Source organism: Strigops habroptila, chromosome 11 (assembly GCF_004027225.2).
Source record: "Strigops habroptila isolate Jane chromosome 11, bStrHab1.2.pri, whole genome shotgun sequence".
Classification (NCBI taxonomy): Eukaryota; Metazoa; Chordata; class Aves; order Psittaciformes; family Psittacidae; genus Strigops; species Strigops habroptila.
Window position 1 is genome coordinate 29209952 of NC_046360.1, and position 22337 is coordinate 29232288.

The window sequence follows — 22337 nt, forward strand, 5'->3', positions numbered from 1 at the left end:
TGACGTTAGATAGCTTTCAGACTTTGAAAACATGTCCGCATACTTCAATTAATTAACAACACATGGAATTATTTCAGAACATACATACATGCACAAATAAGTATACACACACGTGTTTATGCTTTTATAGAAAGCATATTAAAGACAGAAACGGTATCAAATGGGTCTAAAATGTTTATGATTACTTTAACTGTTATGATTCAGAACCAAAGGTAAATAAAATTTACATCCAAATCACAAATACTTATAGAAAAAAAAAAAGGCATTTCTAACCAGTACATGCAGTTCTTTCTTCATCAACACCTGGTTAATGTGCAGTTTAACATCTGAATCATTCTCCCCACTTTACTGCATCTAGAGAGAAAGACAAACGCATGATTTGAGTAATAGTATGTCATACACTGAATTTATCTAAACATAGCATCTTTATCTTTACAATTCCTTTGTCTTCTTTTTCTTTTTCTGTATCACTGAGTTTATGTCAGATCTCATTCTCTTTGCCCTCCGTTTAGCTGGAAAAAGACAGGTTTTTCCATATTTGAACAACAGAAGCAATATACCCCATGGAATACAAAAAATGGGCTGAAGAGAGATCTGATTCTTATTCTAAATCTGGCTTGCGACCTTGGAATGAGTCACTTCTCTGCACCTCTATTTCCCCTCTCTTTCTTTGCCTTTCTTGTCTACTTGGATTACAAGCTTTCTAAAGCCTGTAAAGTGTTTATATAGTACCAAACAGATAAGATTCAGATTTCATTGCAATCACTAGATAACACAAAACCAGAAACAATAAATCTTATCAATCACCACTTACATTACTGCTCTTATAGTCCACTAATATGAAACCTGATTTCAAAATGGTTTTCAACAGATATTTTTGTTTAAAATTTAAAAAAAATTAAAATTACCATGAAGGAAAAATATATTCAAGAGGAAACAGATCCTTTAACTGTTTTCTTCCAGTAACATTCCTCCACTTTAAACACATTGTCCAAGAGTTTCATTTCCATATCGATCTCTTGTATACATGGACATGACACACCTCTGCCATTGAGCTAGCACCTCTATATTCCCTCCTGGTTAAGCCACATTGCACCACCAGCTCCAGCCTCTGTTCAGCATCCTGCTCTGCACCCACAGGAGGCTCTGCTATGTGCTGAGAGCAGCCAAGGCAACAGGAAGACTTTGGAGCTTTAAGACCACTTTTTTTGCTCTCCCAAAAGTACACATACACAGTATAAATGCCAGGCCATATCCCTGTGCCACTAAGGAGCAAAAGCAGCACACAAGCTAAAATTTCTCTTTTTTTCCTTTGTGGGTCACCTTTAAAAGTGATTTTCTTTCCAGACTCTCTATGAATGACAAGATATTCAGTGAGATGTCTTAAGGGAAAAGAAGTGATAAAGAGAAATTCAGCTAACCTATTTTCTTTCTTGTCACTACTTGATAATCTCTTTATCTGGTCTCATTTCACCAGTTGCAGACAGACTTATTTCCCTATGGGCAGACCAAATCCTTCTTCCGAAGTGCACACGTGCACATATACCACCTTTCCCACAGCATTTCAAATTAATATTGTAATATCTCTGCTAGTTTGGCCTATACATAGCCAAATTCAGCATACATAGATGTACATGTACTAGATGTACATGCTTATTGCCACACACATCTCTAGTCTTTCACAGTGTTCCTATGGTTATGGGCACACACAGAATGTTTACACAAACCTTCCCATCAAAAGAAGTATGCAATTTCACTGAAACACAATTCACTAGCACATATATTTTAAAGTTCAGCCCCTTTGTCAATAAATTATGGGTTCTGATGTGAACAGAAAACATTTTCTAAAGCTCTACAGTGATTTAGGAACCTCAATTCTACTTTCAGCTGCACCTTAATCCTTCTTGACTTCTATTGAGGCTCTAGCTTAGAAATGTTTGCTCTCCTGCTGGCAAGACACTCAGCCTTTTATAGTGTCTTTACCTTCAGAAAGCAATGTAACTTCAATTTGTAATGCCAAATGCAAATTGCCTGATCTACAGCTTTTGCCAGCTGGGTATAACCCAACAAAGCTGTGGCAGCCTGGTCCAAGGATTGCAAGACATGCCTCAGCTAACCCAGTCCCAGTCCCACACACAGTCACCAGGGCTTGCAAAGAGGAGTAGAAAATCTCTATGCCCTGAATCAGTATAAAACAGAGGCTATTTTCAGGATTCCAGTTTATCACAGCACTAGATTTAGATAGTTCAAGACTAGAGATGCTGCTATTACATCAGGTCCAGACTTCCTGCTATTACATCTCCCCCAGTTATCTCTAAGCTAATTCACTTCAAATTGATTAAAACATCTACTTCCAAAAAAAGAAAAAAAAAATAAAATCCACTTTTTATTTAGAGACATGAAAAAAAGAGGAAATTCAACATTATTTTAATCAGAGATGCTAAAGGAAGGAATTATGATTTGTATGTCTCCCTCCCCTATTTTCTAATCTAACTCAGAAATCACAGCAGAGACTAGTAACTCAAATGCTTTATAGCTGAATTCTTTTTAATCAGCTGTCTCCTATCTTTACCAGCTGTTTGTCTGCTTCTCCCATTTATGCTATGCATCTTGGACTTATCGATCTAGTAAGCTTTAAATTACAGCTATCCATGAAAGAAAAAAAAAAAACAAGAAAAAGCAGAGGCAAATCATAACAGGAAAGTACAGACCTGATAAAGGATTTCTGAAGGGCTACTTACTTTTGCTAGAAGAAAATCTTTATAGCATTTCCTGGAGAGGTCTGTAGGTCTGAAGTTATCAGTGTACTGCGCAGACAGAGGAAGAGTAAGTAAAGCTCATGGATTGAAGAAAAGGATTTATGTCAAAAATAGTTCCAGTGAAAAGTATGGGAAAACTTAGGGAAAAAAACCAAACACAAGATACAGTATCAGTAACCTAGTCTATATCACTGGGTGTTTTTATTGGGTTGATTATAGCCAGCCAATTTATAGCAGTTATAGTTGTTTCAGGTGTAATAGAGACAATAAGAATTCATCACTCCCCAAACCCTTTAAATTCTTTAACATTAAAAAGAAAAGATAGGAGAAGACCTGATTTCAGTGCTCAAGTGAGCCTACTGCAGCTTCAAGTCAAAGACTGGTAAGGAGTATCACTTAGGCTTTCGCCACTGAGCTATCAGGACTGTCCTACAGAAGGAACTAAGCTGACCATAAATCTCCACAATCCTCCTCCACCTCAAATCCAATATTCCATTCAGAGATACTGCAATTCCCCAAGGAAGGTGACGTCAGCTCCTGGCAACATGCATCACCTGGTGAAGGTGATACATTCATTTTTCCCAAGTCTTTTCTGTAACATGTGGGAAGAATTACAACTTGGTGGTCTGTGCCCCAGGTGTTCCCATCCAGGGTGATGCTGTCATTAGGAAACACTGTCATTCCTCCCACGTAACAGCTATGCAATGGGCACAGATGACTCTGGCTTCCCCGACTCAGGTAGATGGCTCTCTGTCCAAAACAAGCTACTTACATTTAAAAATCAACCACAAGGCTTATTTCACAGAGAGGTAAGATGATGACCTGTGACACTCTGGGCTATGTGTTGTTATCATCACTGTGCATGGAAGTACCCGTATGGCCATTTCTAGGCTGCAGAAAATACGCATCTGCAAAAAAGGTCTAAAAGATTGCACCTAGCACTACTAGCTTTTCCTAGCACTGGAAAAGAAAGAATTACTGAAACAACATAAGTCTGAATGAGAAAACCTGTCTCCCAGTTTATACTGAAAATTTAACCTGCTGTTTGTTTTTTCATGCCCTGTGTACTACAAGGGAACAATCTGCAACCTTACAAACTGGATTTATGATGACTGACCTAGAGACCTTGTGGCCTGAATCCAAGTCATTATGTGCCCTGGTCTTGTAAATCTGTTGGGATTTTTAAAGATGAGAAATAAAAGTGTAATCTTTTTCCTCTGTGGGTATGGGCAAAGTGTCTGCCTGTCTGGATTCCCAGTGCTGCTTCTGCTTCCTTCTTCACAATGGCATTTTATTGTTATGACGTTCTGCAAGTACAGTCACTTTAGTCTTTCAATCTTCCAAAAGGTTATAGGGAGCTGACAGATTTCTAACTGAGGGAATGCAGTTCACACTTTTATTCACCCAGCTGGTCACTCAGTGAATTTGACACTATATTTCAGCTAAGTTACACATGGTGTGAAGGGGAGAAGCAGCAGGGAACAAGGATGGCTTTAAGACATTTCTGATCTCTGTGTCAAACTACCTGGAGGCTGCTTGGTCTCTGAGCAGAACCGCAAGCAAGTGCTGCAGCTGGGATAATGGCTGCCTCTGGCCATGCCACAGATGGCACGGGTGGCTTCCCAGGCTGCTCCATCTACTGACTGCAGAGGAAGAACAGAATGGAGCAGGGACAAGTGGTCCCTGCTGCAATGTGACCTTCACATTTTATCCATCTATTTCTCCCTAAAAGATACATGAATCAATCAAGTACAAGCCTCTGAGTCAGGCTCAGATAACGTTCTGAAAACGAGAAACTATTTAAACATTACTTGAATCGTGCCTGCTGTAGATCCTCACAACGCTGAGGAAAATAATTAATAGGCTTGGCCCAAAGGACTTGACAAAGCACAGTGGTGTCAGAAAAAGGGAGTGCTGGCCAGGCTGAAGCTCTGATGCTGCTCTCTCCATTCTCTGCAGCAAAGCCTTTCTGGGGGCTGAGACCCAACTCTGCCTTGCAGTGCAGACCATGAAGGTTTATACTACTGCAGAGTGCACCATGTGACATGTGGGTGTCAAAGGGATGAATGGACCCAAAATCCCAGCAGCCAGACCTGGGCAGCATTCCCATCAGCTCCAGCACCAGTGTGAATGAGGAATAAACTTCACTTGTGCATATTAATAGCAGAAGGTTTTTTTAAGGATGAAGTTTTGTCAAACAATAAAAATGATGCATTAACATGCTTGGAAAATAGCAAAGGGTGAAATAGCTGAACTGTAGTCACAGCTAGAGGTTGCTGTCCTCATGGATCCCACATAAGTGTAAATGTGCTAAAGGGAGTATTTGCAATGACATCTTCAGACTAATACCAAGTATGTTGAGTTAAAAAAAAGAGCTCTTAATTGTTAAAGAAAAAAAAAACAAAACCCACCAACATTTTTACATGTAATTTTATCCATGTGCATTATGAATACAACTCAACAAAGATGCAGGGTGGCTGAGAAAAGTCAGTACAACAGTTTTTCTACCGCTTAAATATTATGATTATTTTCTTTTTAGCAACAGTAGGAAAGCACTAATTTTACAGGAATAAAATTAGGTTGTCCGGTTTAGTAGATATGCTTTGCCAATATTTCAGTTTTCTCTCAGGAAAAAAATAAATAAAAAATGCGATTTGGGTCGGTCTCACATATAAAATAAGGTGGTTCATATTTACTGCAAGTACAATGTTACACGTTGCTCAAGTATCTGTGTATTTATCACTGAAAGTACTATCAGAATATGAAAAGAGCCTTGAAATATTAATCACAGCTGTCTAAGAGCATCCCATGATGTTGGCCAGCAATTTCTGTGATTTACTGTACCAATAAAAGAAGGTAGCCATGAACATGTTTTTGTAAATCAAGTATATTGGGCCAGATTCTGGTCCACAATTACTGAGACATAAGAAATGTTATGGTGCTGTCTTGGTATGTAATTCAGGTCTGTAGTGAACTTGGCAATGTGGATGTATGGCATTAAAAGCTGCTATAACTGTTACCAGAAGATAATCACCTTGTCTCTAACATACGTACAAAGGCTAATGCATACACATGCACACACACACTCTCTCTCACTCAGGCTTGTCACTAGCCAGGCACAGCACAGGTATTTTTTGCCTAAAGAAAATGCCAAGGTCTGTGGCAGAAGCACTCAGGTCTCATGTGGTCTCATGTGCAGCACTGCCACATGATCACAGTAGCTAAATGTTCAGCAGCTAAACCCCATGCCATGACACACATACATGCATTAAGTTCAAATTTCAGTGAACACCAGGTGTTACTGGCCCTTAAGGGAAATCGTGACTGGTAGAGAATCACCTCTGTCAATATTTCCCTCCTGGGTCAATAAATCCTGATAGTCAATAAAAGTCAGCGAGCAAAACCGACACCACCACAGGAGCCTATGAGTACCTTGGGGTAAAATTTGGCACACTTAGTATCTGCTTATTAGTTAGAATGATTTTGCATTTAATGTCCCTTAGGTATAGAGCGCACTTTCACTTGATTTCAATAACCTTCTAACACACAACACAACTGCGCTACAACCTCTCCCTGAGCTCTTCAACACAGAGCACGTGTAAACTGAATGGTACGTGGGCTGAGAAAAGGATGTCTCATGTACTAGTAAGGCAGCATCCTGACTACCTACATGCCAGATAAAATATATCCACCATTTTTCACAAGAGCCATGCATTCCTATTGAAATACTGAGGTTTCAGGAAAGATTCCAGCTAGAAAACTTAGTTTCTTTTTTCTGAGTTCTGTTTTCCAAAGACAAATTAGATTTTGACTGTTCACACCCATGTGCGAAAACACACAAATCATTCTCAGATACCCTGGAGCAAATCTTCAACCATATAAATCAGTACAATTTTTTTGAAGTTATTTTCATTTACACCACCTGACAAATTATTTCCCTAATGTTTCCTGGTTAAAAATTTATGCAGGGAGTATGCAAATTTAACTGAAGATGTTTTTTTCATAATACAAAAGTCAATCATACACAAACTGCCATGATACATGAACTCGGAAAGACCAGAAGGACCTAACCCATGACACCAAGTGCAAATAATGGGGAAAGGGTTTTGAAACTATTTTTTTAATAATCAATTTTGCTGCTGCCCTTTTCACAACAGATTTAGAGTATATGTTTAATGAAGGAATATATTTTTCCCATTGTAAAGTTTGTTCACTGTTAATCTGTCATTTTCATTTTTTTTTTTCCTGGAAATGCCTTTTAAATGCACTTCAAAAATGTCCAACACAGAAATTGAAAACTTAACCTCCTAATATGCAATTCTATGTTCAGATTGCTAATGATCATACAAACTAATAAGTAACTTACATGGCATCTAAAGTGGTAAGTGAAACTATGAAAAAAGCAAACTTTAAAGATTTCTAAACCCAACTGGCAAATTATTTACAAACTAAAAATTTCTCTAGAGATTGACTTCTAAAACTTAATGACTTTCAAACAGAAGGAAAAAAAGAAGTGAATAGACTGAAGTTGTTCATTATATCTCATTTGTTCAATTCTAATCTTGATTTGGTCATCAGCTCTCCACTTGCTTATTAAGATTGGTCAACCCAAGCAAACAAAGTGATATTTGTGCATATAACAATACTGAACCCTCATATAGCACTTTTCATCATCAAATCTCAAAGCATTTGCTTCTCAAAGCAAAGAAGGAGATCTTTGTTATCCGCAATTCAGATAGGAAAATTGCAGCATTAGGATAATTGCAGAGCCAGAAATAACACTTCCTAGTCCCTGGCTAATGGCCTAAGTAACAGCACAGGGCATTTTATTAACACAGGAGATGACTGAGGTCAAGATGAGTGATTTCAGTACCGCAACTTTTGAACTGCTGAAAGCCCAAAGAGAAAAGTGCAACTGAAAAAAATGCATCAATTCAGTGAGTGCTTTACACTGGCACTTAGAAGCTGAAGCATGTTATTAATTCCTTCTTTCATTAGATATGCAAAAAGACTTTATTCCAACAATCTCTCATAAAGAAAGGTTATTAAGCATATGCTTACAAAGAGTTTAGAGTCCAATAGGGTTTCAAAATATTTTTTTGTCTACCAGAAAAAATACATTTCTGCTGGAAAAGGCACTGGATAGGATTAAAAACTGTTAAAATGTATGCTCAGAAACCAGAACTTTCATGAGGAGACTAATCAATCAGAATTATTTCTCAAGAATTTAATGTGTGGAGCCGTGCTGTGAAACAGGTGTTCTGTTCATTGCAAGCTAATGTTTATGGATCAGAAGCAGGGAGGCCAACAAGGAGGATGCTGTTGTGGGTGTTTAACAGACACCACCCACCCAAGAACTGCTGTGGATGTTTGCTGCCCACCACCCAGTCAAGAACTGGAAGTGGATAAAGCTTTATTCAGCCTTCAGAATCAAAGGCCCTGATCATCCTGGATGAGTTTAAGCACCTTGATATCTGCTAAGCTGGCAACTAACTGGTGGTGCACAAGCAACTGAGATTTCATGAGCACATCAAAGATAATATTGACACTGAACTTCAGGGGAGCAGTTTGGCTTGCTTAAGGAACTAGCAGGTGTAATGCCGTGGATGACTGCCCTGGGGTGCAGAAGGGTATGGAGGAGCTCCTTAATCTTCAAGGAAAACCTCCTCAAAACACAAGAACAACGCGCCCTGATGAGTGGGAAGTGGAGCAGACGTGGCAGAAGGCTGACCTGGCTGCACATGGAATCCAGGACTGAGCTCTAACACAAAAAGAAGTTGACAGAAGGCAGAAGTGGGGATGGGCTTCCCACTTCCAGACCCAGGAGGACTACAGAAACCTTGCCCAGACTGTAGCAACAAAATAAGGAAAGCCAAAGCCCAGCTGGAGTTGAAACGGTTAAGGGATGGTATGGCCAATAAGAAAGGTTCATCCATAGGCACACCTGCAGCAAAAGACCAAGATAAAATGCTGATCACTCCTGAGTATGTCAATAAAACTACTGACAAAGGATACAAAGGAAGGATGAGGCATTCAATTACTTTTTTTGCCTCAGTCTTTACTGTCAAGGCCTATTCTCAGGCTGCCCAGGTCCATGTTGCTAATGTCTCTGTCTGGGACAGGGAAGTCCTATCTACAGTAAATGATGATTTTGTTAGGGACCGCTTAATCAAACAGGACCTACACAGGTCTATGAATATGCAGGAAACAAGCTGACATCTGAGGCCGCTGTTTGTGTCTGAAATATTGCAGCAATTGGGAGATCCTTCTGATGGCTGCAAAAGGCAACTGTCACAACCATCCTCAAGAAGATCAAGAAGGAACAACAAACACCAACATCCAACTGCCTGGTGACCCACACCTCAGTCCCAGAGAAGATTATGGAACAAATCTTCCTGAAGACAATCTGTTTAACCATGTAATGTCTTCATTAACAACTTAGATAATGAGAGGGAATGCACTCGCAGCAAGTTTCTAAATAACAGCAGAGCTGGGGATCAGCCGAAGTGCTAAAGAGTAGGACTGCTGTTTACTGTCATCTCAACAGGCTGGAGAAGTGCGCTGCCAGACAGCTTACAGCATTCAGCCAAAGCAGACATGAAGCCCTGCAAATGGAAAGCCACATTGCAGAAAGCAGCTCTGCAGAAGACAGCCTGGGGATTGAACAGGAGTCAGCAGTGACAGTGATGAACACCAAGCACACACTAGGTTGCATTCGCAGGACCACAGCCAGCAGGTCAAGAAAAGCAATTATTCCTCTCCATTCAGCACTTGCGAGACTGCATCTGGAACAGAGTGTCCAGCTTTGGTTTTCCTGTTACAAAACAGACACTGACAAACTGGAAAAATGCAGCAGAGAAGACCAAGATGATGAGGGGGCTGCAGCACAGCACTTACGAGAAGAGGCTGGGAGAACTCTGTTTGTCTAGCCTGAACGGGTAATTACCATTTTCAACTGGACAAGGCTCTGAGCAACCTGATCTAACTTCAAAGTCATGACTATATTCAGCAGGAGGCTGGACCCGATGACCTGCAAAGGTCCCTTCCAACTTCAATTATGCTACAATTTTAATGGTTTCTCCCTCACTTGATTTACCATAGGGCATTCACTTGCATTATTTGGAAATAATTATTCATTGTGCAACATTTTCAAATGCAATAAAAAATTCCATACATATCTGAGATGTATCCAACTGCAGGTGAAGAATGTCATGGCCTAAAAGCCAGCCAGCCAGAGCCAATTAAAGCACGATCAACCTCCCATGACAGCAAAAACCCTAATTGAACTTCTACCCTCTGTGCAAGATGGGGATTTTTGCCTTCTCCAGAGAAGCCCAAAATGAGGGGTTCATTGCTCTGTGTCTCTGTAAATCAAGATCATTATCAAAACATAACAATCAAAACAGGAGATGCCTGCACTGATTAAAATAATGGTATTCCATCCACTAAGAAGAATGAATACTTCCCTTGCAAAGAGATGACCTCAGATGTTTAGTCACAGACACCCATTTTTACTGTCCTGGCAGAATTAAACTTCAAAAGCAGTGGTTCATTAGCATAATATGAGAAAAACTAAGAAATGTTCAGATGGACAGCTATGGTCCAATAAAACCCGAGCTTGGTTTTAAAAAAGAAAAGAAAAACTAAAATGTATACTGGCTGAAATATATAAACTTACAATGAAAATCAATTGGTATTTATAAATACTGAATAATTCACTTATTACTATTCATTCTCACTACTGTTCATTTTGCAACCATCACAAAAAATATGGTGACTGACAGCTTTTAAAATATTTTTAGGTCTGAAGAACCAAAATAGCTGAATTAGATTTGCAATTCTGAATTTAAAAACTGCCAGTAGTAATCTAATCTTCTCTCAATTCCCTTTTTTTTTTTTTTTAATTTAAGTTCAAATTTCCCCAATCTTTCAGTTAATTTGAGTAATAATTCTGGTTTTCCTTTGGGGGGGGGGGGGGGATCATGTTTCACTCCTCTTTGGCTTTACTAAGCTGTGAGAATCTCTGTATCTCAGAAAGAGTACAAGCAACATTTTCCCCTAATTAGTCCGTAAAAATGCTAATTTTTATAATGAATCAGATTGAAATATCACAAGAGTAGGTAAAAGCACAAATTCAGAGTTTGCCTATGGGGTAGGCTTTCAGATTCATTTTGCTAATCACTACCACAGTACTGGGCAACTTAAAAAGCCAATATTATAATGAGGATGGATGGGAAAAACATGTTTATCTTAATTTTTGTGCAAAATAAAGACAGTTACATGCATGTGCATTCATTTATATATGTGAAGAAAACCAGACCTACAGCTCCTCAGCTGCAGCAAGCCCTTCTATTGCCCATTACAAGCAGAGATCCTCTTTCTGTTTACTCGAGCTGTGGATGTGACCATAAATCTTTATTCTGTCCAATTTCACTGTTACTATAATCCATTTCTGAAACCAATAAAATAATACTTTCTTTTTTCATGGACCAGTAGCTAATAATGCCACCGGTTTGAACTGTACAAGCAAGAGACTGAAATCATTGTCTGTCTGCCCCACAGCATCTTTTTTTTTTTTCCCCTGCACTTACACTTTTGCTCCTGCCTTCTGTGCTGGCACATACTAAGGCACTTGTATCCAAGCTGCAGATCTAGGAAGTAGTGGTCTTTTTTCAAGTCAAAAAATCTAGTAGAATCAATGAGCTCTTAGAGAAAATCTCTTAGGGCTTGACCTTCAGGGTAGCCTTTTACTCTTTAAATCCCATGTAAAACAGTGATTCTGCCAGTCAATCCTTAGTAAAAGATTTAAAGAAAGGGACTGTTGCCTATTGGTAGCATCAGAAATCTAAACAGGAATTAAGCAGCTTAAAAAAGCCTTTAAATTCAACTTATCATTCTCTCAGAGCTCTCCATATATTCTTTACGGCCCTGTGTTCCCTTACCCCTTTGATCATTTTATATTGAAGTAGTCTCTTGTTTAATACGCAGCTAAGATGACTGAGCGATAACATCAAAACAGAAGGGAACATAAAGAACATGAAAGAATATGAAGTCAATAGCTTCGCCAACCACAATACATAAACAGGTCTAGTTAAAAGCCATGGCATTACAGTGCTGTCTTTATGCTCTCACAAAGCTGCATGCAATGTTAAGACCAAGTACAAACTGAAACTAATGATTAAAACTACATTGGGCTTGCTTTCTTCTGCTTTAATTGTTGTTCGCTTTGCTCAAAGGGTATAGCTCTGCAAACCCAGCATCTAATCTTTGTGCTTCATCCCAGAAGCTCACCACACCAGCTGGTCTAACCATCTTTCTGTTAGAACCAGGGTTTCCAAACCGGAGTTCCTTGACGCATGGAAGCTGCATCCATAAAATATGCACATGTGCAGCTTGTACCATCATCCTTTCAACAGAGCTCCAAACATGCTCTGACTGGTTCCAGAGGTATTTTTGATGAGAAGCAAAAAGCGAGAAGAAGTTTCATTGAAATCTCTCTCGTGCTCTTTTAAGATCATTAACCCAATTCAACAAAAAAAAAGAAACCAAGCCTAGTTACACAAGACTTCGTCTTCTTGATCCCCAACATCTTCCTGTTTTACTGTTTACATAAAACTACACAGTACATTTTAAAGGCCAGACAGATGGAAAAGTGGATGTCTACTGTCTAGAACTCATCTCACACTTGGTTTTCATACCATATTTCTTGGCTGCCTACACTCATGCTAATCTGCTAAAATCACTTTACCCACTTGGAAGGCAACTTATCACTTGTACTCGGTTCTATTATTCATCAGACAACCACAATGGCAGCTCCATGACTGACTGCTAATTAGCCTTTCCCACTGGATGTCAGACAGTTGCATTTTCAGCAGCAATTTATTTTTCCTCCCATGGAGTCATGAGGTGGAAGCTGAGGCATATTGAAGTCAGTGACAAAAGCCCCATTGACTTCAGTTGTGTTGGGAATTCATTTTTTAATGGAAAGAGACCTGCTTAAGTGTTATTTAGTATATGATGTCAACACCTTAAGATAACAACTGACATGAGAATAACATGCACATTCCCAATGGTGCCAGGATAGGACACAGCACTCAAGGGTCTGCATGCCATGAAACCCCTGTCACAGAACCAGACAGGATGGTGACACATTCACATTTCAGGTTCCTCCTGAACAGCCTCATGTCTCATCAAGCCCAATACACACAACATGGTCTTGTAATACCCGGGAACAGCAGTACTTTGCCAGTGTGATGGAGACATCTCGTTTGCATGGGGGGCTGGATCCATACCACAGCCTGTAGGCTTGCTTTTTCATATCTAGTATCTAACAGGGAGATACCATCCCTATCTACAAAAGCAGCCTGGAATAGCTACTGCATTATAAATTCAGTGTACATTGCACCTTGACTTCAACAGAAGCAAGGGCTAAAAAGACAAGGAATGAGAAGGCAAAGGAATCTCACACTTCACTGACTTCCTTCCTATTTCCCCCTCCTAGACGTGCCGGATGGCAGCATTGTCCAAAATGCTCACTACTTGCAGGAAAAATCATAGTTTCCACCTAGAGAATGTTTCATGTATTAAATGAGAAATGAAATGTGTGTGTTGACAAACACACACTTTCTGAATTACAACAGGCTTTGAAGATAGTTTTGATGGTTTGTTCCACCAAATAAGCCCTGCCAAATAAGCTACCCTGACTTGTCCTTTCTCTCAGCTACTGCCTTACTCCTCTCCATTACTTAAATTAACCAGTGTTTCACATTTGCATCCTTTGACTCCTAACTGGAGGACTCCCTTTGCCTGAACTCCCAAATGAGATGATGGGGACCTGCTCCTCTTCCTGTATTGCTTGCAGACTCTGTGCAGAAAGCTCCTTCAGCTACTCTCATATAACTCCTCCAGTTTACAGTAGCTGAGAACATAGTCACTAATTCCTTCAGTCGCTGTGAATAGCCACAGTTTCAGCCTTATTTTGCAATGGTCTTTGCAGAGCAAAGCAATTCCTCAGGGTAAAAATACCAGCAGGCTGATGGAACACAGCCATGTCCAAAGGCAAAGAACCAGCAGAATCCCATCATCTTTTCCCCTCCGCAGAAGGCTGAGCAGGTAAGGGAAGGAGAGTCATCTCCCAAGGGCAGCAGCGATGGCAAGTCAAGCTGAAAGGCAGTTTTTAGCAGTTGGTGGAGACCAGCAGTTTCTTTAGCAGCTGTCTTGCCCAAAGCAAGCTGAAGAATATTCTGCATATCTCCATCTTTCTCATGCAGCTAAACAACACAGGTAGTAACAGAAGTCCTCTGTTAGTGTGCAAATTCTATTTCAAGAACTCCACTTTGAAAAGGAAACCTCCAAATGCATTTAAAATCCTGTTCAAACCAAATTCCCAGCACAGCCTGTAAGATCTTATTCAACTACATTTTTCTATGGTCCTGTATCAACTGACTGCAACTTGCTGGTCCTTTGTTCTGTGTGAGGCTCATCTTCGCTTTGCTATTCCTGTATCACACAAACCAGCAAGCTCACCTCTGACTAAAGCGGAAATCCACTCTCCTCCTTCAGGATTGGTCTCTGGAGCATCTAAACCACAGAAGCCTTTTACAATCTGAATATGCTTTTCTGATGCATCCTTTTACTCCTGTCGTTTAAAAACACTTTATGCAAAAGCATGTTGCTTAAATTAACAGCAATTCTTATGTACAGAAGAACAAAGAAGAAATAAAAATAAAACACAATTCCTATGTAATATGTGCTATGACAAAGTGGTATAGGTAAAGATGGATTTTAAAGCTATACAGATCTTAAAATATGAAGCAGAATCCACAAGAGCAGCACATCAGACTGAAAATAAATACACAAATTAAAAAAAAAAAATCTCAATGTGCACAGGTCTGGTTGCTTGCAAAATTAGACAATTAATTCTGTGTAAACTAACCTATCAGGAAACCACACTGTGGGGATTCTGATAGCTGTTATTGCAGTACACTATATTAAGAAAAGAACGCTTTAATGAGATCCCTGGAGAGTCTCCATAGAGTTGGATCTTCCTCTTAAAAAGACCATTTTTACCCCATTTAACTGCCAGTATGTTGCATCTCTGCTACATGTATGAATAAAAAAATTAATAAATAAATAAATAATAAGAAAAAGCTATTAACACAATTATCAGTACCAATAAGCATTGTGCTTTTCAGGATCAAAAAAAAGACATTATGCCACTTTCAATATATAAGAACCATCAGAAATAAATAACATCTATATATTAAACCCCACTGAAGTTAAAACCACTTACAGCCAGAATAGCAGCAGCACAAAGAAAGCTTTTACAAAGGGCAGTATAAAAAAAATATTAAAAAAAAAAAAAAAAAAAATCACATAGTGCTTACCAGAACAACCTGAAATCTGGCTTTTCTTAATATTTTATTTTTCTATAAGTGAAGACCTAGCGTAGAGCTTGCCAAATACAATAAATGCCCAAGTTTAACATTTGATTTCTCAAATAAGTACTAGCAAAACCACCTTCAGTACCAAATTCAAAATGGCTGTATTTCAAACTGATTGCTTGCTGTAAAGTAACAGCTGTAAAACAGCAAGGCAGAATATTTTGATCAGAAGCTTAGGAGCAAGGTTAGAAGATGTTCTATTTGCAGATTCTCTGTAAAAACATGGGTAACCGCATTTATGTCTTAAATCTGAGGAATCAATATCCTTAGGTTTCAAAAAGCTTTTCCAGTGAAGCCTGTGGATTTTTCTCATCTTAACTGTTTAACAGAAATAGTTCTGCTAAGTGATGCTTTAAAGGGGAAAAATTTTACTAATTGCACTCAACATGAAGTGCAACTAAATAAACATGTTAACAAAGAAACCCTTATACACGTTTAAACCACCCTGCAAATTTAGATGAATTAATGCATTTCTTACTCAACTGTGCTATTAGACCATATGTAAGTACCAACTCTCTACATCGCTAGTGTAACAGACTGGGCATTACTAATATAATGGACCAGACTGTGATACCACTGTTGATCTGCAATATTTTCATACTTCAGCAAGTTTGTAGGTTAAAGAGTTAATCGGTTAAGGAGTTCAGAGGAATACTCAGAGCTTAAGCAGCTGATGAATGCAAAATAAGATGCTAGCATATGACGAATTGTTGTTGTGCCGCTGCCATTTTACCTGGGCTAGCTTACATTACACCCTCTGCCATCATGGAAACGGGCTTCTACCTGGACCATCTGAGACACACCAAAAGCAAAGCTGGAGGAAGCCAGCCTGCAGGAGATCACTTATGACTGCTGAAGTCAGCTCTCCAGAGGGAAATAGATTCCAGCATGTTTTAAGCACCCCTAATTGATTTTACAATGCTAGAAAACTGAAAAAGAGTTCAAATCCAATCTTTGAGTCCCAATATTTACACGGGCAAACATTTGTTTATGTGCCAGCTGTGTAATCTCATGGCCTCTGTAAAGCCTGGGACAGCCTCTTAAGTAGCCTTCTCCAGTTTTGACTAGGTGACTCCATAGCCAACCTTATAAATATTCTTAACATTTGGACCCAATGGACCAAGTATTTTGTTGAGCAGACTAATTGGTTCACAACCCCTGCTAAGTATCAGCCATATCATCCCTGACTGCCATAGGCTACTATCATCATTAGCCAAGTGACAATCTCCTAGAGAATTTTGGCTCTTTAATCTCCATTCTCCCTGAGGACATCAGACTTATTATGGGTTAAAGCTATCAGAGTTTCCTCATTCCTTTCCTATGCTGTATTCTGAGCACAGAAGGAAAAACCTTACGAACATGTCGATACAAAGGAAGCTCATGTCCACATCTCCCTAAAAGGATCATAAGATGTTATGGACCTTGGGGCTAGCGCAGCCAAGGCAGAGGGAGGGATCCTGCCTGCATAAAAATTTCCTCTATTGCACTGATTTCCAAGAGAAGTGTAAATTAACAGATCCCAGTTGAAGTCACACTTTGATGAAAGCAGTTCTTGATCAGCATCATTCCTTTCACTGATACTGCGCTAACACCAAAACGCCATGGTTGGGATTGTGCCAGAAGCTGCAGAAACATCCCAAGTGACAAGTATGCCTGCCCTGAGACCCAGCAATGGTGAGGTGAGGAGAATTAGAGGGAGAAGCAGAGAAAGAGATGAAACACAGGTCAAAAGATGGAACAAAAGTTGAAAAAGAGAATAAAGGTGGGAAGAATGAAAGACAAACTGTAAAGACGTAATATCCTTGGAAACCAAGAACCCACGCAAAACGTACCAGCTTGAAACACTGTAAATCTGAGCTTCATTATGACTGTGCCATAAATGTACGTACCAGCTTGAAACACTGTAAATCTGAGCTTCATTATGACTGTGCCATAAATGTAGAGATTAAGGCAAAAAAAGGGGGGGGGGGTGTGTCTCTTTGCTCTGTTTCATTAGGAAGAAAAAGTTCCGCTCTTAAACTCAGGAAAAACTTTAATATGTTGGAGATTTGGAGTATTAAGATCTCTTACTTCAAAAGACACACAGATACCAATAGCTCATAGGATGATATTTAGAACTATAGATGTTCCCTCCATAAATTTTCCTGAAATAGTTTTAAAAACAAACAAACAAAAAACCAAAACAAACAAAACACAATTAAGAGGGGATTCCTCTCCTCATCACACCTCTCCCCATTCAAAAGGAGAAAAGCAATCATCCTAGTACAGACAAAAAGCCCTTTGCAGCACTCTGGCAGACTTTGGCAGGAAGCATCCTCTGGATTGACTGCTTTCAGACTGAATTGTTCGCCCTCTTAAATATCTTCTGCTCACTGATGCTAGAGATTCACGTGGCCATTTAAAACAAGTAGGGTAAATGAGATTTTAAACCACCAGTCACCATCCCAGCTTACCTGGAGATAGCAGGGAAAAAAACAGCTCTGCAGTATTGGCCTTTATGTAGCTTGCAGAGCAAAATGGTTATTAAAGGAATGAGGTCAAAGCAGCTCACTCGTGGACACTGCCCCTCTTGTGTCCAAATTTGTAACAACGCAATAAACTATGGCTTTCAGTACCAGAGCTATACCAAGCATCCTCCCACCGCAGCAAGTGATCAGCATGCACAACACTTTTTTCCTTTGAGTCACGCTGAGAAATCTCTGCAATTTGTAGCTTTGGAAAGCCTCCACATTCACATTTAATTTGAAATGATATCCTCCCTGTCAAAACATGCCTGGGGGCAAGTCACTTATGAAAAAACAAAAATCTGAATCTTCTTGTCTGCTCTGAGTCACAACATCTGCCACAGTGAGTGTCTGCAGCCAAACACAGGAAGATGTTCTACGGAGAAGAGCACCCAAATAAAAGCAATAGGCCAAAATAGAAGGAATCTGAATCACTTCTCCATAGCTGTGGTAAGACCTAACTGTTAAATATTAGGAACCAACAAACTTTATTAGTATACAAGCTTTCCAGCACTTCTCATATGCCTGCACAAGTCAAGGAACTGAATTAAATACGTATATATTTATAAATAGAAGGTATATGTGCACTTGTATGTGCATATGCAAACAAACACATTGTAGGTGTGGCATTCCAAGTGTCAAAATTCATGTCTCTGGAATAAACCTAAAATTCTTATATGCTTCATATTGAGCTGCTTCACTTTTGCTTGTTTCCTTTTCAGTCACAACAGATGTTGCTGGTACTCTGGTTATTTTCAGGGATGATAAAGTAATACCAGATTCAAAAGCCCAAGGCAAAAGCTATTGCCCATTGCTCAAAATGGTTTAGGGAAAAAAGAAAAAATGCAACGTGTATCTCCCAAGTGATCTTCTTTTTCCATGAACTGCCATGATGGTTAAACAATTCTGTGCAAAAACATACCTCTATTGTAAGCATTTTAACTAAGTGTGTGTGTATATATATATATACAAATATATATATCTGATAGTGTATCTTCTCAACGCTTTATCCACTCAAACTACTACCTCTTAAGAAATGGCCAGGAAACTCAGTTCAATGGAAACAGTGAAAAACCCTGCAGGAGACAGTTACAGAATAATCTACCCAGAGAGACATTAATTTCCTATCCCTATATTTAGAAATGGCCTATGATCTAAAACATGAGACTTTCTCAAAGGGTCATAATAGATTTGTTTCATTTTATTTAACTAAAGTTAAATTCACCAAATAGCCCCTGGCCCTCAGCAGGCTGAAAGAGAATAGTGTTTCTATTGGATTGTTTTCTTTCTACAAAAAAAAGAAAAATCACTCCAATAGAAAGCATCTGCTCAGCTGGCCAAGGTGGTCAAGATACAACTGAGATGGGAGGTTCTGCTCAGAATGTATTAGAATGGACTAAAAATAATTATGGTGCAAGATTAGCAATTTAGATGTGTTGCTAATATATTCTTACCTTTGACACCAAGTATAACTGCATTCAAAGGGCATTCAGAAATTACAGACATAGGACTAAACGGGTCAAAAATACAGAAAATATTAAAGGTCCCTTTAAGAAAGGAATGAAAAGAATTATCGCTATTTCATGTACAGATGAAGTGTTTCAAGGAATGAACATGACAGACGTGAGTATTTATGAAAACAGGTGAAACAAGGTCAAATAGTCATTTTAATGATCACATTGGAGTTAAGAGACAGCAAATTTAAAACAGCAAAGAAAATCACAATAATTAACTTTGTGAACACTCTGACACAAAAATGTTATTGATACAAAGGGCATAATGATTAGGAGAATGATTAGATGTTTAAAGTGCTAATAATAATACTTTCCAAGCCAGGGTAAGAATTTATAAGGGCTATAGATCTCCTGTTTCAGGATGAAAGCCAAGCAGCAAGTGCCTGGTAAGAAGAGAGAAAAAAAAAAAAAAAAAAAAAAGAAAGAAATCTTTCAGGGACACTTTGTTCCTTAATTGTGATAATGAGAGAACAAGGGAGGAGGGAGGAAGGTTTGGGGTTGGTTTTTGTGGTGGTTTGGGGTTTTTTTCCCAGGGTGTTAAGTCATCTAGTATTAGTTACTAACAGAGGCAGGATTCTAAGTTAATTGGATCTTTAATCGGATTGAATAGGATAATTCCTACCTCTCTGTGTTCCTAATGGATGTCACAATGTCATGAGTTAAATGCTGAAGTGCTGCTCTGATTTGAGAACAGCTTCTAGGGAATCCTTAGGCAAAGACAATTATTCAGATGTCCATTGAGAAAGAAAATTATCATCAAGGTCTAAGTACTTCCAATAGTATTTTGGAATAATTACTGGCCAGTTAGTCAATTATTACAGGCAGTGCAGACATTCTTGCATTCCCCCTTCCTTCTCCCCCCCAAGAAACCAGTTTATTACAATTTATCAGTCTTCCTAGTTCCAAGGGGAATATTACCTTGGAATAAGGGGTAATACCTGTAAGGCAAGGTCCTAGCACAGTCCTGAAAATATCCGCACTCTGACCCCGAAGTCTGAAAACTGCTATTTCGTGTTGCTGGAATTTTAAGTGTCTATGGCTGTATGAGACAGAAATAGCTGACCCACACAAAGGTGCAGGTAACTGGGTGCTTTAATTGATCACAGAGTTTATGTTTCTGTTAAATAGTCCAAAGGAAACATGCTGCAAATTTCCATTGTAAAGATCTTGAAATAAATTCTCACTTTCAAATCCAAAAAACAATACAGGAAATGTTGCTAAACAAAGGTAACTGCTTTGTGATGTAGCTGTAAAAAAATAACATGTGAGTTATTTCTCCCCACATAACAATTACAGCAGGATTCTCTACTGTGGGCACAAGACAGAACTGTTGAATTTTTTTCTGGAAAAGTGATTTCCAGTCCTGGCTAAAGAGCTCCAACAATATCAAAGTGACTTGCAGTCCTTAAGGCATTTTTTTCACTTCCATTATAACTGGAGAGCCACAAAACAAGAAATAAAATCAGCAGCAAATTCACCTGCACCATGATCTTGTCTGAACCATTGCACTTCCTCACAGAAGAAAAACTATTTCATTTAAATTAACGATTACCTGGTTATTAGGCACTGTGAGCACTTGAAATACAGTATGTTTCTTCTTTTATCAAAGATGACAGTCTCTGATCTGGTGAAACTATTTCAACAGGACAAAAATATACACAGACAGTACTCAGCAAAAACAGCCAAAACCACATAGGTTTCCCTGCTGAATTTCCCAAAACATTGTTTTTAATGGTATAAACATTCATGATTTCTTTTGAAACTTGTATGTATAACACTGATGTTAATAAAGCAAAGGGCACACAAGAGACCACAGTGACAGCTCATTGCCGAAAAGGTAAATCGTGCCATTGCCCAAGCAATACATGATTTGCCCCTCGCTCTGGGGAACAGGGCACAGCTCTTGCAGTGGGATAAAGCCCTCAGCTCCATCATGTCTAAGCAAAGTGGATTGCATGGTCTGCTCTAACAGCAGCAGAACAGGAGCCGATGGTGCCAAAAGCCCAAACCACAAATAGAAGGTTTCTTCATCATCATTAACAAAGCATAGAATCCAAAATTGCTGTTTTGACTACAGAACAGATGACTGCAGCTCTGCCAACACTCAAGGTGTTTCCAATGCCAAAACTCACTTTGCTGAGGCATATGCTCCTACACTTCGAAACAGAAGCTCCTTCTCCAGATTAAATTCCTTTCTTTGCCCTTTTGGTTCTTCTATTTCTCCTTTTTGTGCTTCCAGTGTATGTTCCTGCTTTTTCTTATCTTCTTCCTTTGATTGCCCTTTCAATGCTCACAGATTTTAAGGCCTTTGCACCTTTCTATATGTCACCAACTGCTGTGCTTTTCCCCATTGCCTGCAAATCATATCCAGTATCTTGTGTTTGACTGATCATATCCACAAGGTATCCAATCTCGATTTGAACACATCATAATTCATTCCAGTGGTTAATCACAGATAGAAAAATTGCATTTAATGTCTAATTTAAAATTGTCTGGCTCAAGCTTCCAGTTACTGGATCTTATTTTTCTTTTCTCCTCTTGATTAAAAAGCTGGATATGCTTCCTCCATGAAAATACTTGTCCCTGTAATCAAGTCCCCTCTCAATCCTCTTTTTGATGAGCTAAGCAGATTGAGCTTTCTAAATCTCTCACTGCAGGGAATTTTCCTACACTCTTCAAATCAATATTGTGGTTATTTTCTTGACTCTTCAATTTTGTAAACTCTTTTTTCCAGCTGTTGACACCAAAACTAACTATAGCTTTCCAGCGTTCTCATGCACTCAGATGAAAACCCTGTGTCAAAGGATCCCACTAGTTACTCAGTCATAGCATCTTACCAGGAAGTCATTTTCCTTTCTTTTTCACTTGGAAGTTAACTTCCTTTCTTTGTCGTTGGGAAGTCCTTTATCAGCTGTGACCCCTCCGTATCCTTTCACCCTCTTCTTAAGGCTACCCTCTTCCAGTGCATTGATTAAGGCACTGGAAGGACAGGAGTTGGGAGGACAGGAGAAGAGGCAATACCTTGCCAGCCAGTCAGTCTGCTCCATGTAACATTATTTCCACACTACTAATATTGCCTCATGCACATCTTTGGCAGTAGTCATTTAATTTCTGTGT

At 39.1% G+C, this 22337-nt stretch overlaps 1 protein-coding gene across 23 annotated transcripts in view; it reads right to left on the minus strand.

Moving 5' to 3' along the window:
- The window catches only part of CHL1 (cell adhesion molecule L1 like), a 140188-nt gene that overhangs the window by 107961 nt on the left and 9890 nt on the right, over positions 1–22337 (minus strand). For 18 of the 23 annotated variants that reach the window (XM_030500969.1, XM_030500966.1, XM_030500957.1 and 15 more), the window contains exon 2: positions 274–354. The exons of 4 other annotated variants lie outside the window; for them this stretch is intronic. The gene's annotated coding sequence lies outside the window, so the exon portion shown is untranslated. Of the gene's footprint in view, positions 1–273; positions 355–2741; positions 2808–22337 lie in introns of all 23 variants that reach the window. One more of the 23 variants, XM_030500956.1, reaches the window with a different exon arrangement.